Raw genomic sequence first — 16308 nt, 5'->3', positions numbered from 1 at the left:
CAATCACAGGGCACATATAGACAAACAACCATTCACACTCACATCTCAATATGAATCGTATCGTATTGTATCGCATTGTGAAGAGGGTGAATTGTATCGCACGTGAAGAGGGTGAATCGTATTGCATCATATCGTATTGTATCAAAATGTATTGCATCGTATCATCGCATTGTATTGTATTGCGTTGTATCGTATCGTGAAGAGGGTGAATCGTATCGCATCGCATTGTATCGTATCATATCGTATCATATCGCATCGTGAGGAGGGTGAATCGTATCACATTATATCACATTGTATTGCATCGTATCGCATCGTATCGAATCGTATCGTATTGCATTGTATCGTATTGCATTGTATCATATCGTATCGTATTGTGAAGAGGGTGAATCGTATCGCATTGTATCGTATCGCATCGTGAGGAGGGTGAATTGTATCGCATCATATCACATTGTATTGCATCGTATCGCATAGCATCATGTCATATCGCAGCGTATCGGTATTGCATTGTATTGTATTGCATTGTGAAGAGGGTGAATCGCATCGCATTGTATCGTATCGCATCGTGAGGAGCGTGAATTGTATCGCATCATATCACATTGTATTGCATCGTATTGCATAGCATCATGTCATATCGCATCGTATCGTATTGCATTGTATCGTATCATATTGCATTGTATCGCATCGTGAGGAGGGTGAATCGTATGGCATCATATCACATTATATCGCATCGTATCGCCTAGTATCATGTCATATTGCATCGCATCATATCGCATCATATCGCATCGTATTGCATCGTATGTATCGTGAACAGGGTGAGTCATATCGCATCGTATGGCATCGTATCATATTGTAACGTATCGTGAAGAGGGTGAATCATATCGCATCGTATCGTATTGTATCGCATCGTATTGTATTACATTGTATCGCATTGTGAAGAGGGTGAATCGTATCACATCACATTGTATCGTATCGTATGATATCGCATCGTGAGGAGGGTGAATCGTATGACATATCACATTGTATCGCATCGTATCGCATTGCATCATGTCATATAGCATCGCATCGTATCGTACTGCATTGTATCGTATTGTATCATATCGTATCGCATCGTGAAGAGGGTGAATCGTATCGCATCATATCACTTTGTATCGCATTGTATCGCATAGCATCATGTCATATCGCATCGTCTCGTATCGTATTGCATTGTATCGTATCGCATCGTGAGGAGGGTGAATCGTATCGCATCATATCACATTATATCGCATCGTATCGCATAGTATCATGTCATATCGCATTGTATCATATCGCATCATACCGCATTGTATCGTATTGTATCGTGAAGAGAGTGAATCATATCGCATTGTGTCATATCGCATCGCGTCGTATCGTATCATAACGTATCATGAAGAGTGTGAATTGCATCGTATCGCATTGTATCGTATCGTGAAGAGGGTGAATGGTATCGCATCACATCACATCATATCGTATCGTAACGTATCGTGAAGAGGGTGAATCGTATTGCATCGTATCGCATTGTATCGTATCGTGAAGAGGGTGAATGGTATCGCATCACATCACATCATATCGTATCGTAACGTATCGTGAAGAGGGTGAATCGTATTGCATCGTATCGCATTGTATCGCATCGTGAAGAGGGTGAATCGTATCACATCGCATTGTATCGTATCGTATGATATCGCATCGTGAGGAGGGTGAATCGTATGACATTATATCACATTGTATCGCATCGTATCGCATTGTATCATGTCATATAGCATCGCATCGTATCGTACTGCATTGTATCGTATTGTATTGTATCATATCGTATCGCATCGTGAAGAGGGTGAATCGTATCGCATCGTGAGGAGGGTGAATTGTATCGCATCATATCACTTTGAATCGCATTGTATCGCATAGCATCATGTCATATCGTATTGCATTGTATCGTATCGCATCGTGAGGAGGGTGAATCGTATCGCATCATATCACATTATATCGCATCGTATCGCATAGTATCATGTCATATCGCATTGTATCATATCGCATCATACCGCATTGTATCGTATTGTATCGTGAAGAGGGTGAATCATATCGCATTGTGTCATATCGCATCGCGTCGGATCGTATCATAACGTATCATGAAGAGTGTGAATTGCATCATATCGCATTGTATTGTATCGTATCGTGAAGAGGGTGAATCGTATCGCATCACATCGTATTGTAACGTATCGAGAAGAGGGTGAATCGTATCGCATTGTATCGCATTGTATCGCATTGTATCGCATTGTATCGCATTGTATCGCATTGTATCGCATTGTATCACATTGTATCGCATTGTATCGCATCGTGAAGAGGGTGAATCGTATCACATCGCATTGTATCGTATCGTATGATATCGCATCGTGAGGAGGGTGAATCGTATGACATTATATCACATTGTATCGCATCGTATCGCATTGCATCATGTCATATAGCATCGCATCGCATCGTATCGTACTGCATTGTATCGTACTGTATTGTATCATATTGTATCGCATCGTGAAGAGGGTGAATCGTATCGCATCGTGAGGAGGGTGAATTGTATCGCATCATATCACTTTGTATCGCATAGCATCATGTCGTATCGTATCGTATTGCATTGTATCGTATCGCATCGTGAGGAGGGTGAATCATATCGCATCATATCACATTATATCGCATCGTATCGCATAGTATCATGTCATATGGCATTGTATTGTATCGCATCGTACCGCATTGTACCGCATTGTATCGTATTGTATCGTGAAGAGGGTGAATCATATCGCATTGTGTCATATCGCATCGCGTCGTATCGTATCATAACGTATCATGAAGAGTGTCAATTGCATCGTATCGCATTGTATTGTATCGTATCGTGAAGAGGGTGAATCGCATCACATCATATCGTATCGTAACGTATCGTGAAGAGGGTGAATCGTATCGCATCATATCGTATCATAACGTATCGTGAAGAGGGTGAATCGTATCGCATCGTATTGCATCGTATCGCATCGTATCGTATCGCATCGTATCGTATCGTATCGTATCATATCGTGAAGAGGGTGAATCGTATCGCATCGTATTGCATCGTATCGTATCGTGAAGAGGGTGAATCATATCGCATCGTATCGCATCGTATCGCATCGTATCGCATCGCATCGTATCGCATCGTATCGTATTGTAACGTATTGTGAAGAGGGTGAATCGTATTGCATTGTATTACATCGTATTGCATCGTATCGCATCGTATCGCATCATATTGCATTGTATTGTATCGCATCATATCGCATCGTATCGTGAAGAGGGTGAATCATATCGCATCATATCATCAGAAAATTCCATGTATCGTTAAAGTATGGTATTGCTGGCAGTGCATCCTGATGTGTATCAAATGGTCCTCAGTGAGAGATTCCCACCCTTAGTAGTACGTATATTTCCATCCATTCTGCCATCCTAGTAGTACGTATATTTCCATTCATTCTGCCTGAAATCTTCCTTTGTGATTAGAATTGCTGCAAATGATAAACAAAGCAAGCTATTAAAAAATCCACAGTGATGCTAATGAACGGCGCAGCCAACTGACAAGCGAAGGTCTTTGTTGTGCCGGCGAGGCCTCGGCTGACGACCTCCTCCATCGATTGCAACGTCCTCTGGGGTAATGCAGCGAGCGGGCGACGGCGGTGCGAATCAAGAATGACGAGAGTGGATAATGTCAGCGCAGTGGCGAAGTGTTAGTCCATTAATGTCACCAGCGCGTCACCATCTATTGACTGGCCGTGCTCCATGGTGCTTTCTCCTCATTTAGACTCCAGGCTGCGGATCATGTCTTCCTCCACCTGATTTATGGGCCTTTTATGTGATTGGCTGCACTAAAAGGTCTGGTATTGACCTGGAGCTGACACGGTTCAGGGTAGTTAAACGGGTACATTTCGATGGAGACGACGGAATTGGAAGAGGAAGTAGTGCTGATGCGGTCAATAGCACCGATGTCTGTTTTTAGACAATGACTACATTGAATTGAATTCATCAATAGTAGTATATGTCGGGGGTGACTACTTCCTGGAGGCATTGACACTACACAAAGCAAGCTGTATTTTCCTTTGTGTCTGGGGAGGGTGTGACCAGAAATAGCTCAATGTCCGTGAATGCACCACGCTTTCTTGTCGCCATGAGGTTCACGCCACATTTAAGGGCGACTCTGTCACACGAGCGCCCCCAAAGCGTGCGACCATTAAGAGCTCAGCTTGTGTCGTGTGGGAGAATTTGTCCCACAATGAAGACTTGAGCTCTATCTGTATCCGTCCTCGAGGTGGGCGGGGTATAAACCGGAAGTGGGTGTGGTTTAACCGGAAATGGGCATAGATTTAAGCTGGGCTTAAAGGCACATTATTTCAAGTGTAAAAATCGATCGGTTTTCCAACAGAGTCAAGTCACCGGAAACAAGCAGAAAAACACTCAGTGACTGATGCACGATCGTGCCCACTGTCTATAATGGTTATGGTTAATGGTAATGGTTTTATTTCATTTGAACATGCATCAGATTACAATTGAATGCATCCCATAATCAGTTCACACTTCCACATGTCCAAAAGGAGTAGGAAGAAGCAAAGCTTATTAAATCCTACCCACAATCGTGCAAGATAATACATTTCATGTGATGGAATTTCATTGATTTCATTGCATGAAATAACACAATAATTTGTTGTGGCTTTTGTTTACAGGGTGTGAAGAAACAAGCTAAAAAAAAACATAGTCAGTGACTGATGCACGTTCGTGCCAGCTGTCTTGTTAAAAACCCTGTGTATTTTACGAAACAAGTTAATATATTAGCCATGCGTGCGAAATGCTTGATGCCACTCTTGTGCGACATCTTGAAAGAGGCAAGCTGAAAAAAAGCAAAGAGCAAAAAAAACAGTCAGTGACTGATGCACGATCGTGCCCGCTGTTTTGTTAAAAACAAGTGTTTTATGAAACAAGTTAATCGTGAACAAGTGAACTGTAGTACAATTCCCCAAATTTCTCAGAGGCACTACAACGCTGAGAGAGAACAGCTGAGAGCTGAGCTCCCGATTTAATGATCGATGTACATGGAACCGAATGCAACGTATTTGTAAATAAAGAACTTGAACGTATCAGCGGCATCACAGTTATTGTCACTACTACACAACACAAAGTACTCGACTTGCTTCACACCGCATAACCCTCGAAGCATTGGGCATACTAGCATAACAAACCAAGAAACAAGCAAAAAAAAAGTCAGTGACTGATGCACGATCGTGCCAGCTGTCTTGATAAAAACACTGTGTATTTTATGAAACAAGTTAATATTTTAGCCATGCGTGCGGAATGCTTGATGCCGCACTTGTGCGACATCTTTAAAGAGGCGAGCTGAAAAAAAGCAAAGAGCAAAAAAAACACAGTTAATGACTGATGCACTATCGTGCCCGTTGTCTTGTTAAAAACATTGTGTATTTTATGAAACAAGTTAATATTTTAGCCATGCGTGCGAAATGCTTGATGACGCTCTTGTGCGACATCTTGAAAGAGGCGAGCTGAAGAAAAGCAGAGAGCAAAAAAAACACAGTCAGTGACTGATGCACGATCGTGCCAGCTGTCTTGTTAAAAACACTGTGTATTTTATGAAACAAGTTAATATTTTAGCCATGCGCGCGAAATGCTTGATGCCGCCCTTGTGCGACATCTTGAAAGAGGCGAGCTGAAGAAAAGCAGAGAGCAAAAAAACACCCTCAGTGATTGATGCATGATCGTGCCTGCTGACAGTTTTGCATAGTTAGCAAAGAAATATTTCTCGGAATATTGTATAACTGCAATAACAAGGAAACACTTCCAAGGATTTGTATCCAATCTGTGTGAAATCTTCATTCTTTGGAATGCTTGTGACTCTCCGTCCCTCAGGTGTCCGTCTGGACTCCCTCGTGACTCGAACGCCTCTCAATCACGGGGTGAAGAGCTCCGCAGAGAGACGGCTAATTATATCCTGAAACTCATCATACCGTGTCCATATGGACTCCCCCCCCCCCCCCCCCCCCTTTTTTTTTTCCCCGCCCACTGAGCTGTCACACTCCGGGTGCTAAATGTTGCAGTTTGGCAGAGAATTAAATGTGCAAAACAGCGAGTGAGAAAAGCCGGGGTTGCCAGATGTGAGCGGGGTTGCTAACAGGTTGCTACCCTCTGCTGTTTGGGACCAATTAGCGCTTGTCAGGGCTGCGCTACTTTTGCCTGTTTGTAAGTGCTGGTATTGTTGTCAAAGAATCACGCGGTGTTGCCAAATAATTGAGAGAACCTGATGCCCTCCATGGGGGCACCGCGAGAGCCATTTGGTGTCATTCCAGTCAGCGTTCCGTGGGCTCCACATGGCGCCGTCATCCCTGTCAAACCGACCCCTGACCAAGTGGAATCTGTTGCCAAACCTGTGCTAAAGCGGTTAGCCGCTTCAACCTTTCTCGGCACTGCAGACACCATGGAGGAAGGTAGTGGTGGTCAAAACAGTTCATTTCAGTAAAGAGATCCGTTCATTTGTCGAGTCAGTTCGTTCATGTTGGTTCCGACGACTCGTAGTGTATCGGTCATGAACAAACGGGTCTGTATTTTTCTCAATAGCACTGCATTCAGTACTACAAGTGTTTTTCCAATAGAGTCAAGCCATCTGAAACAAACAGAAAAACACTCAGTGACTGATGCATGATCGTGCCCATTGTTTATAATGGTTATGGTTTTATTGAAGATGAAAATGTTGACATAAAACTAGCATCTTTTTGAATCTTGGCAGTGGAAGGAAGAACTCGATGTCCACTCTTGCATCTGTCCCGTTGACTGATGCCGAAAATAGCGGTTAGCGCAGATTTGCTAAGGCGGCCAATTGCTTCTCTCATTGTGATGGCTGTATCTTCCAGCACAAAAATATTTTCTCCAGTCCTCAGGTGAAAATGTTGACATAAAACCAGCCGGGGAATTTTGCCCTTCATCCAGGATCCTATTTATATTTATTTCCCTTTTCCGTGCCGAGACTTCCAATTGCTTCTGTTATTGTGATGGCTGTATCTTCTAGCACAAAAATATTTTCTCCAGTCCTCACGTGAAAATGTTGACATAAAACCAGAATCCTTATGTGAAGGATGAATATATATTTATTTCTCTTTTCCGTGACGAAACTTCCAATTGCTTCTCTCATTGTGATGGCTGTATCTTCCAGCACAGAAATATTTTCTCCAGTCCTCCGGTGAAAATGTTGACATAAAACTAGCATCTTTTTGAATCTTGGCAGTGGAAGGAAAAGCTCGATGTTCACTTTTGCGTCTGTCCCGTTGACTGATGCCGAAAATAGCGCGAGGAGTTGCTAAGGCGGCCAGATGAATAAAGGAACGTGCACTTTGAGGGGAATATTCATCCACAATATGTATGTGAAACATGAATGTTGGAAGGGGGGAATCCAATTAGCGTGGGGGTGGGGGGGTGGGGGGCTCTTGGGTGCTAACTGCTAATTGGTTAAGGGGAGACGGGTGCAGATGTGCCTATCAGCATTGTGAGGACTAATGGAGCCGTCCGTATGCTGAGTGGACCACCTTCTAAAGTGCTGAGAGCGAGGCCTCAAGATATAAACAAATTCCTTCTTAATTCCACTAATCCTTCTTTTCCCGTGAAATAATCCCATGAGGATTCGCATTGAGGGATGACACAGGTGGCGGATGGTTCCCGGGATGGTCCCCTCATGGTGGCCTCGGGAAAGCATTGTTTGTCCATTCTAGCAGATGAGGCAATTAAGAAAGCATACACAGTATTTAAACAATTGCTGTTAGCGCTATAACGAGCTAGCTATAATGAGCGCCATCGGGGGGGGGGGGTTGGCTCCGTCCTGATCCCTGCTGAGGTCACTGGCGTTAATGTTCACCTGTCAGCTACGGTTATGTACGGTTATCCATATTGATGCGTCACAGGTGATACTATACTACTTCCTGATCCTATCCATCCTGGTCACTCCCAATGAGAACCTCAGCACCCTCATCTCTGCTACCTCCAGTTCTGCTTCCTGTCTTTCCCTCAGTGGCACTGTCTCTTGACCAAACATGGCTGGTCTCACTACAGTTTTTGTACCTTTCATTTTAGCTGTAGAGGCTAAACCGAAGTTGATAGAGCACAGTTCCCTGTGGTGCTCCCATGCTGTAAGTGGGTTTCGAATAGAGGATAAGGGAATCTTAAAGAACCGAATCATAGAATGAGAACCAGATTGTTTATTCCTGGCAATAATTACAAATACAGACATCTGGGCTTATTTGCAGTCCCTGTAAGCCTACAAGTAAGCGGGTCTTATTACTAGATTACTTATTACTATTAGAAGAATGTGTAAGAGGCTGGAGTCCTGGACCAATCAGCTTTCGCCACACGTATACCAAGTATCTTTAGTTTGTATTTGTGAGACTATGTGTTTGTGTTAGCTTTTATGTTTAGCTAGCAAAATTTAGCAAATAGCTTCAGGCCTGCATTTCCCCATTGAGGTCTGCCAGTCAGGTGGTCTGTTAGCCAAACTAGTCCGATCTGTCTCCTATCTGTGTCCGTTTGTCCCTGAGGATCTGAGGGCCGATGGTGTTCTTCTTGGGGTTCAGAAGGTCTTCCATCATCCACCTAGCATCCATCCATCATCCACCCTTCCTCCCAACATCCATCCATCTTTCCATCATCCATCCATCCATCCATCCTCCCAACATCCATCCATCCTTCCATCATCCATCCATCCTCCGTACATCCTTCCATCATCCATCCATCCATCCTCCCAACATCCATCCGTCCATCCTTCCACCGGTCATCTATCCATCGTCCCAACATCCATCCATCCTTCCAACATCCATCCATCCATCCATCCATCCATTCAACATCCTTCCTCCCAAAATCCATCCATCCTTCCACCATCCTTCCATCATCCATCCAAGCTTCCACCATCCTTCCATCATCCATCCAACATCCGTCCATCCTTCCAACATCCAGCCACCATCCTTCTACCATCCATCCTTCCTTCTATCATCCATCCAGCATCCATCCATTTGTCCAGCATCCATCCATCCAAGAAGGTCTGTGACGTGACTCGTTATCCGGGGCTTTGTTGTGAGCCTTGATGGCGTCGGTTGATGAAGCCGCTGTCACCGAAGGTCTCCTTGTAACAAGTCGTGGCACAAAGCCCGATTAAGAGCCAAGATGTTCTTCAGACAGTAATCACAAGTAGAATCAATCTGCCCCCAGGCCCCCCGTGGGGTGGATGGTGGAAAAGCGTCTGCAAGGGAAGAGCCTGCCAGAGTGGATGTTACTTTTTTTTTTCTTCCCTCTCAACACTTGAATCTCAGCACATTCTTGTCAGGCTGCCACAGTCAATAAACAAAAGAAAGGAAAGAGGAAATTGGAGGCAACTGAGGGCTTCATGCTGAAGATGCTTCATGCTGAAGATGCTTCATGCTGAGTCCTGATTGCACAGTTGGAGGAAATGATGAGTAAAAGGAGTTTTAATAAATAGGCTTCATGATTGCATCACTGCTGAGACGCATTGATTGGAACGTCAACAATATGGACGCCTCGGCTTTTTGGCTTTGATTGCTGCTGAGGACGTGGATCCTTGCACTCTGGGAACGTTGCTGGAAGCGTATGGAAGATAATAGGACAGGCATCCATCCAACATCCATCCAGCATCCATCCATCCTTCCATCATCCATCCAGCATCCATCCATCCTTCCATCATCCATCCAGCATCCATCCATCCATCATCCAACCATCCATCCTCCCAACATCCATCATCCTTCCATCATCCTTCTATCATCCACCATCCATCCTTCCAACATCCACCATCCATCCATCCATCCCTCCATCATCCACCATCCAGCCTTCCATCATCCTTCTATCATCCACCATCCATCCATCCATTCACCCATCCTTCCAACATCCATCCATCCTTCCATCATCCATCCAGCATCCAACCATCCTTCCATCATCCACCATCCATCCATCCTTCCATCATCCACCATCCATCCTTCCATCACCCTTCTATCATCCACCATCCATCCATTCATCCATCCTTCCAACATCCATCCATTCTTCCATCATCCACCCATCCATCCTCCCAACATCCATCCTTCCATCATCCATACATCCTTCCATCATCCATCCTTCCATCATCCATCCTTCCATCATCCATCCAGCATCCATTCATCCATCCTTCCAACATCCATCCTCCAACATCCATCCATCCTTCCATCATCCACCCATCCATCCTCCCAGCATCCATCCTTCCATCATCCATCCATCCATCATCCATACATCCTTCCAGCATCCATCCATCCATCCTCCCAACATCCATCATCCACCCATCCATCCTCCCAACATCCATCCGTCCATCCTTCCACCGGTCATCCATCCTTCCATCATCTATCCATCGTTTCAACATCCATCCATCCTTCCAACATCCATCCATCCAGCATCCATCCATCCAACAGCCTTCCTCCCAACATCCATCCATCCTTCCACCATCCTTCCATCATCCATCATCCATCCAAGCTTCCACCATCCTTCCATCATCCATCCATCCAACATCCTTCCATCCTTACAACATCCAGCCACCATCCTTCGACCATCCATCCTTCCTTCCACCATCCTTCTACCATCCATCCATCCTTCTATCATCCATCCAACATCCATCCATTTGTCCAGCATCCATCCTTCCAACGTCCATCAATCCTTCCAACATCCATCCATCCAACATCCATCAATCCTTCCACCATCCATCCACCATCCTTCCACCATCCATCCTTCCATCATCCATCCAACATCAATCCATTGTTGGTGCTCTACTGCAGAAGTAGTTGCATCTTCCATGAAAGATGACCTGCAGTGCGATCGGGTGTTGCCATCTTGTTTACGGGTCAACACGCCGCCGACGCGGAGAACAAACGGGCTCCTTTCTTAACAGCCGTCCTTGCTCTACGGGATTGGACAGTACACGCCAAGCTGATGCACGTTAGAACCCAGCTAGATTGCTGCTGGGGGAAGAACATCGGCAGAATTCATCAAATCTCCTGCTGGTTTAAAACCATGGCGGCAGAGACTTTAAAAGTGGAAGGAAGCCAGACGCCCTGTGGGGGCCATATATTGGTTTGTGTAGAGATGTCAAAGGGGTTTGTCAGGTTTCCCCCAGTGGCACGTTCCTCTCTCTCTCTCTCTCTCTCTCTCGCTCGCTCTAAGCCGCTGAAGGAGTGATTTATGCAGTCAGAAGAGCCGGCGGCCCGTCTTTCATCCTGACACCTATTATTAAAATCAGACATTTGAGTGTGAAGTGGAAACAAAGCAGGGAAAGACGGAAAAAGACGCAAAAGATCCACACAAAAAATACGTCAACACAAGAACTGCATGTCGATGTGCCTTCACTCAGAATTCATGGTGGGCAAAACCGTTCATTTCAGTGAACAGGATTATACCGCTTCATTCAGTAAAAAGAGCCGTTCATTTCGGTCAAATGGTTGTTAGCCTGTGATCTCCCCCCTGTGCATAGACCCGATCAGTCGTGTCGAGTCAGTCCGTTCACTCATGTTCACGTTGGTTCCGACTCAACAGCTCATCAACTAGTGCTGTGTCATTCATGAACAAAATGGCCGTTAGACTGAACGGGTACTTTATGAGCGGTTCATTTGTTCACAAAAAATAACTAGTTCTTTTAAACAGTTTGTTCACGAACGCCACACCACAACTCAGAATCAAAACATGGCGGCGGCCGCAGCAAAACTTGATTACCACCTTTTAAATCCACTTTTTACCATGATTAGAGCCCTCTAGACATGAAATAGCACCCCTATAGTCACCTTTACACTCCTATTACCCAATATAGTAAAAATAGTAAGGCAAAATGAGACATGTATTACCTGTTTACCACCTTCTAGATCCACTTTTTACCATGATTAGAGCCCTCTAGATATGAAATAACACCCCTATAGTCACCTCTACATTCCTATTGCCCAATATAGTAGACATAATAAGGGAAAATAACACATAGAAACCATGTATACCACCTTCTAAATATACTTTTTTTTTTACCATTAAAGCCCTCTAGACATGAAATAACACCCCTATAGTCACCTTTATACTCCTATTACCCAATATAGTAGACATAGTAAGGGAAAATGAGACATACATTACCACTTTGTAACACAATTAGAGCCCTCTTGACATGGAATAACATCCCTATAGTCACCTTTACACTCCTATTACCCAATATAGTAAGAGGAAATAAGACATAGATACATGTTTACAACATCTAAATGCACTTTGTAACATAATTAGAGCCCTCCTGACATGGAATAACACCCCTATATTCACCTTTACACTCCTATTACCCAATATAGTAGACATAGTAAGGGAAAATGAGACATGCATTACCTGTTTACCACCTTCTAGATCCACTTTTTACCATGATTAGAGCCCTCCAGATATGAAATAACATCCCTATAGTCACCTTTACACTCCTATTTTCCAATATAGTAGACAAATAAGAGAAAATAACACATAGAAACCACGTATACCACCTTCTAAATACACTTTTTTTTTACCATTAAAGCCCTCTAGACATGAAATAACACCCCTATAGTCACTTTTATACTCCTATTACCCAATATAGTAGACATAGTAAGGGAAAATGAGACATGCATTACCTGTTTACCACCTTCTAGATCCATTTTTTACCATGATTAGAGCCCTCTAGATATGAAATAACACCCCTATAGTCACCTTTACACTCTTATTACCCAATATAGTAGACATAATAATAGCGCATAAGACGGAAAACTTGTTTACCACCTTCTAAATACACTTTGGAACATGATTAGAGCCCTCTAGAATGAAATAACACCCCTATAGTCACCTTTATACTCCTATTACCCAATATAGTCGACATAGTAATGGAAAATGAGACATGCATTACCTGTTTACCACCTTCTAGATCCACTTTTTACCATGATTAGAGCCCTCTAGATATGAAATAACACCCCTATAGTCACCTTTACACTCCTATTACCCAATATAGTAGACATAATAAGAGGAAATAAGACATAGAAAACATGTCTACAACATCTAAATACACTTTGTAACATAATTAGAGCCCTCTTGACATGGAATAACACCCCTATAGTCACCTTTATACTCCCATTACCCAATATAGTAGACATAGTAAGGGAAAATAACACATAGAAACCACGTATACCACCTTCTAAATACACTTTGGAACATGAATAGAGCCCTCTAGACATGAAATAACACCCCTATAGTCACCTTTATACTCATATTACCCAATATAGAAGACATAGTAAGGGAAAATAAGACATGCATTATCTTTTTACCACCTTCTAGATCCACTTTTTACCATGATTAGAGCCCTCTAGATATGAAATAACACCCCTATAGTTTCCTTTTACACTCCTATTACCCAATATAGTAGACATAACAAGAGGAAATAACACATAGGAAACATGTTTACAACATCTAAATGCACTTTGTAACATAATTAGAGCCCTCTAGACATGAAATAACACCCCTATAGTCACCTTTATACTCCCATTACCCAATATAGTAGACATAGTAAGGGAAAATGAGACAAGCATTACCATGCATTTACCAGGATTATTTTCATTATTAGTATTGTTATTAGTATTATTCATGTTATTATACTTTATTGATATGGGCAGATCATTTAGAAATATATATTTTTATTAACCTGTGCATGTGTTTGTGGTTTATGTTTTCAGGGACTAATCAGGGACTTTCAATGATTAATCGATGCATCGAAAAACTATTTTCTAGATTAATCAATTACAGAAATAATCGTTTAACTCAGCCCTAGTTTTAGCTTGCTGAAGTGCAGATTACGGGTTGATTTTATTCCTCTTTCCATAAGGAACGGGATCCGATGAATGGAATATTTGTCACATCAAGTGACTTGAAGAAGCCGACGTTGGAACGGTAAATCGTGAAGTGTCACATTCCCGAGGCCGCATGACCGACATGTACCACTTCCTCCATCGTATTTAGCTCTATCAACAATCTTTCTTATTTATTTATTATTATTTATTATCATTTTACTCAAATACAAATGTGCTTTTATTTTTTATAAATCCATAAACGATCCTCCTTCAGCACGTGCCTGGAAATGGAAAACAATTAATTAGTATTCCACACCGTCAAGTAATATATGCAGTTCATTGGCAAGGCATTAAAAGCTAATGGACTCGCTGAGTCTTCCGCCTGGGGAGCGCCGTGTTGAATAAGTCCATCAATCACGTACATCAGCGAGCCTTCGCCAGCTGGCGGCGGCACGTCATGGCGCCCAAAAGGGGGAAAGACCCTCGCATCGACATCCTAAGAGATAAAGCGGACCTGCTTTGGACCTTAAACGCTCATACCTTTAAGCTTGTGGAACATATTCCAGCATTTATTATTATTAATTATTTATTATTATATTTATTTATTAATATTTACTTCTAGAATTCCTGGGCTGATATAATAGAATTATGTAAGCATACTCATAAATTTTTAAAAAATTGCATTAAAAAGTGCAAAAGGTGAGCCACAGACCTCCATGGCGTCACGCCGGCTACTCAGAACATGTGCCCGAATATAGTGCACCTTGCTGGGCCACAGCAGGAGGCTCACCCCCCTCTATACTCTGGTTCTCCTGATTGTAGTGATGTGCTAGTACTGTTGTGATATTTAATTAGGACTAATCAACAAATGAATGGAAATACAATTCATCAGTTCCAGTGTCAAACTATCACCCTCTATTTTTCTCTTAACTGTTATTGAGTATTAGCATTATGCCATGCTGTACTGTGCTTCTGTCCACATTTACTTCCATTTCCTGTTCTATGGTCATCATCACCCTTTGCTATCACTCATACATCTTTTGTTGGCTGTCCTGCAACGCAGTTCACTCAATTTCCTGTTCTATGGTCATCATCACACTTTAGTGGCGGCACCTGTATGAGTCTCTTTTATTATTATTATAGCAGGCTTGGCCATTTTGTACTGAGCAGCCAAGACAGAACAGACCTCCGTGGCATCATGCTGTCTACTCAGAACGTGTGCCCGAAAACAGTGCACTTTACTGGGCCACAGCCGGAGCATAACCCCCCTAGATACTCTGGTTCTCCTGATAGTAGTGATGTGCTAGTACTGTCGTGATATTTCATTAGGATTAATCAACAAATGAATGGAAATACAATTCATCAGTTCCAGGGTCAAACTATCACCCTCCATTTTTGTCTTAACTGTCTTTACTGAGTATTTACTGAGTATTACTATTGAATGGAAAGCAGCAATCTGAAGTCATCTACTGTACTGTGCTTCTGTCAACATTTACTTCCATTTCCTGTTCTATGGTCATCATCACACTTTGCTATCGCTCATACATCTTTTGTTGGCTGGACAGAGACGCAAATACAGCTGTCCTGCAACGCAGTTCATTAAATTTCCTGTTCTATGGTTGTCATCACACTTTAGTGGCGGCACCTGTGTGAGTCTCTATTATTATTATTATTGCTAGCCATTTTGTACTGAGCAGCCAAGACAGAGACATGGATACCGCTATACTGCTTCAGTTTCTGGTTCTATGGTCGTCATCACACTTTCCCCGACTTGCTCGGGTGACATCATAAAAAAGCCCCCCAAAAACGCGGAAATCATGTGGTTGCTGTCCGTGGTGCTGAACTAGTGTTGTTTAATGATTAGCGAGTGTGTCTCCGAATGGTTTTGTTGTTGTTTTGGTTTGTCATACTTCATGTCTGTGATGGGGTGATAGGGGGGGGGTCATATGTACGTTTCACCCAAAATGAACTGCTGGCAGCACTCGTGCAGCCCATTATGCAGGCCATGACGTCATCACCACTGAGACACAATGATCGTCTGTAATAATGATGTACAAGCTGTACACTGACTACTCTAAAGCATATCAGAGATGACTGAAAATGCATGTTTAGCTCTGTTAGCTGACGGTTGCTGGGGGGGTACAGCTGGAGGTTCCAAGCCCCGGCTTCCCATGTGTCCCAGGTTGGATCCGACAGTGCAGGACTTAAGTCCACTTATTATTCATGTGTTGATTGAAGAGCAATTACTCCGTCTGGCTCGCCTGAAAAGCGATAAAGAAGGCGGAGGAGGAGCCAGGGCAGGACCAGGGGTTGGAAGGGGGGGGGGGTGATTTTTCTGCAGGAAAAACCCACCCCCAACCCCCCCATGGAGGATTATGCTGCATTGGTG

General features: G+C 43.2%; 1 protein-coding gene across 5 annotated transcripts in view; it reads left to right on the top strand.

Annotated features, from left to right (window-relative positions):
- The window catches only part of LOC131137799 (PDZ domain-containing RING finger protein 4-like), a 100672-nt gene that overhangs the window by 66166 nt on the left and 18198 nt on the right, over positions 1 to 16308 (top strand). The window lies entirely within an intron of this gene.

The sequence above is a fragment of the Doryrhamphus excisus genome, chromosome 11 (genome assembly GCF_030265055.1).
Source record: "Doryrhamphus excisus isolate RoL2022-K1 chromosome 11, RoL_Dexc_1.0, whole genome shotgun sequence".
In the NCBI taxonomy this organism is placed as follows: Eukaryota; Metazoa; Chordata; class Actinopteri; order Syngnathiformes; family Syngnathidae; genus Doryrhamphus; species Doryrhamphus excisus.
Note: the sequence above shows the minus strand (reverse complement) of the source record. Positions and strands in the feature narration are given on the sequence as shown.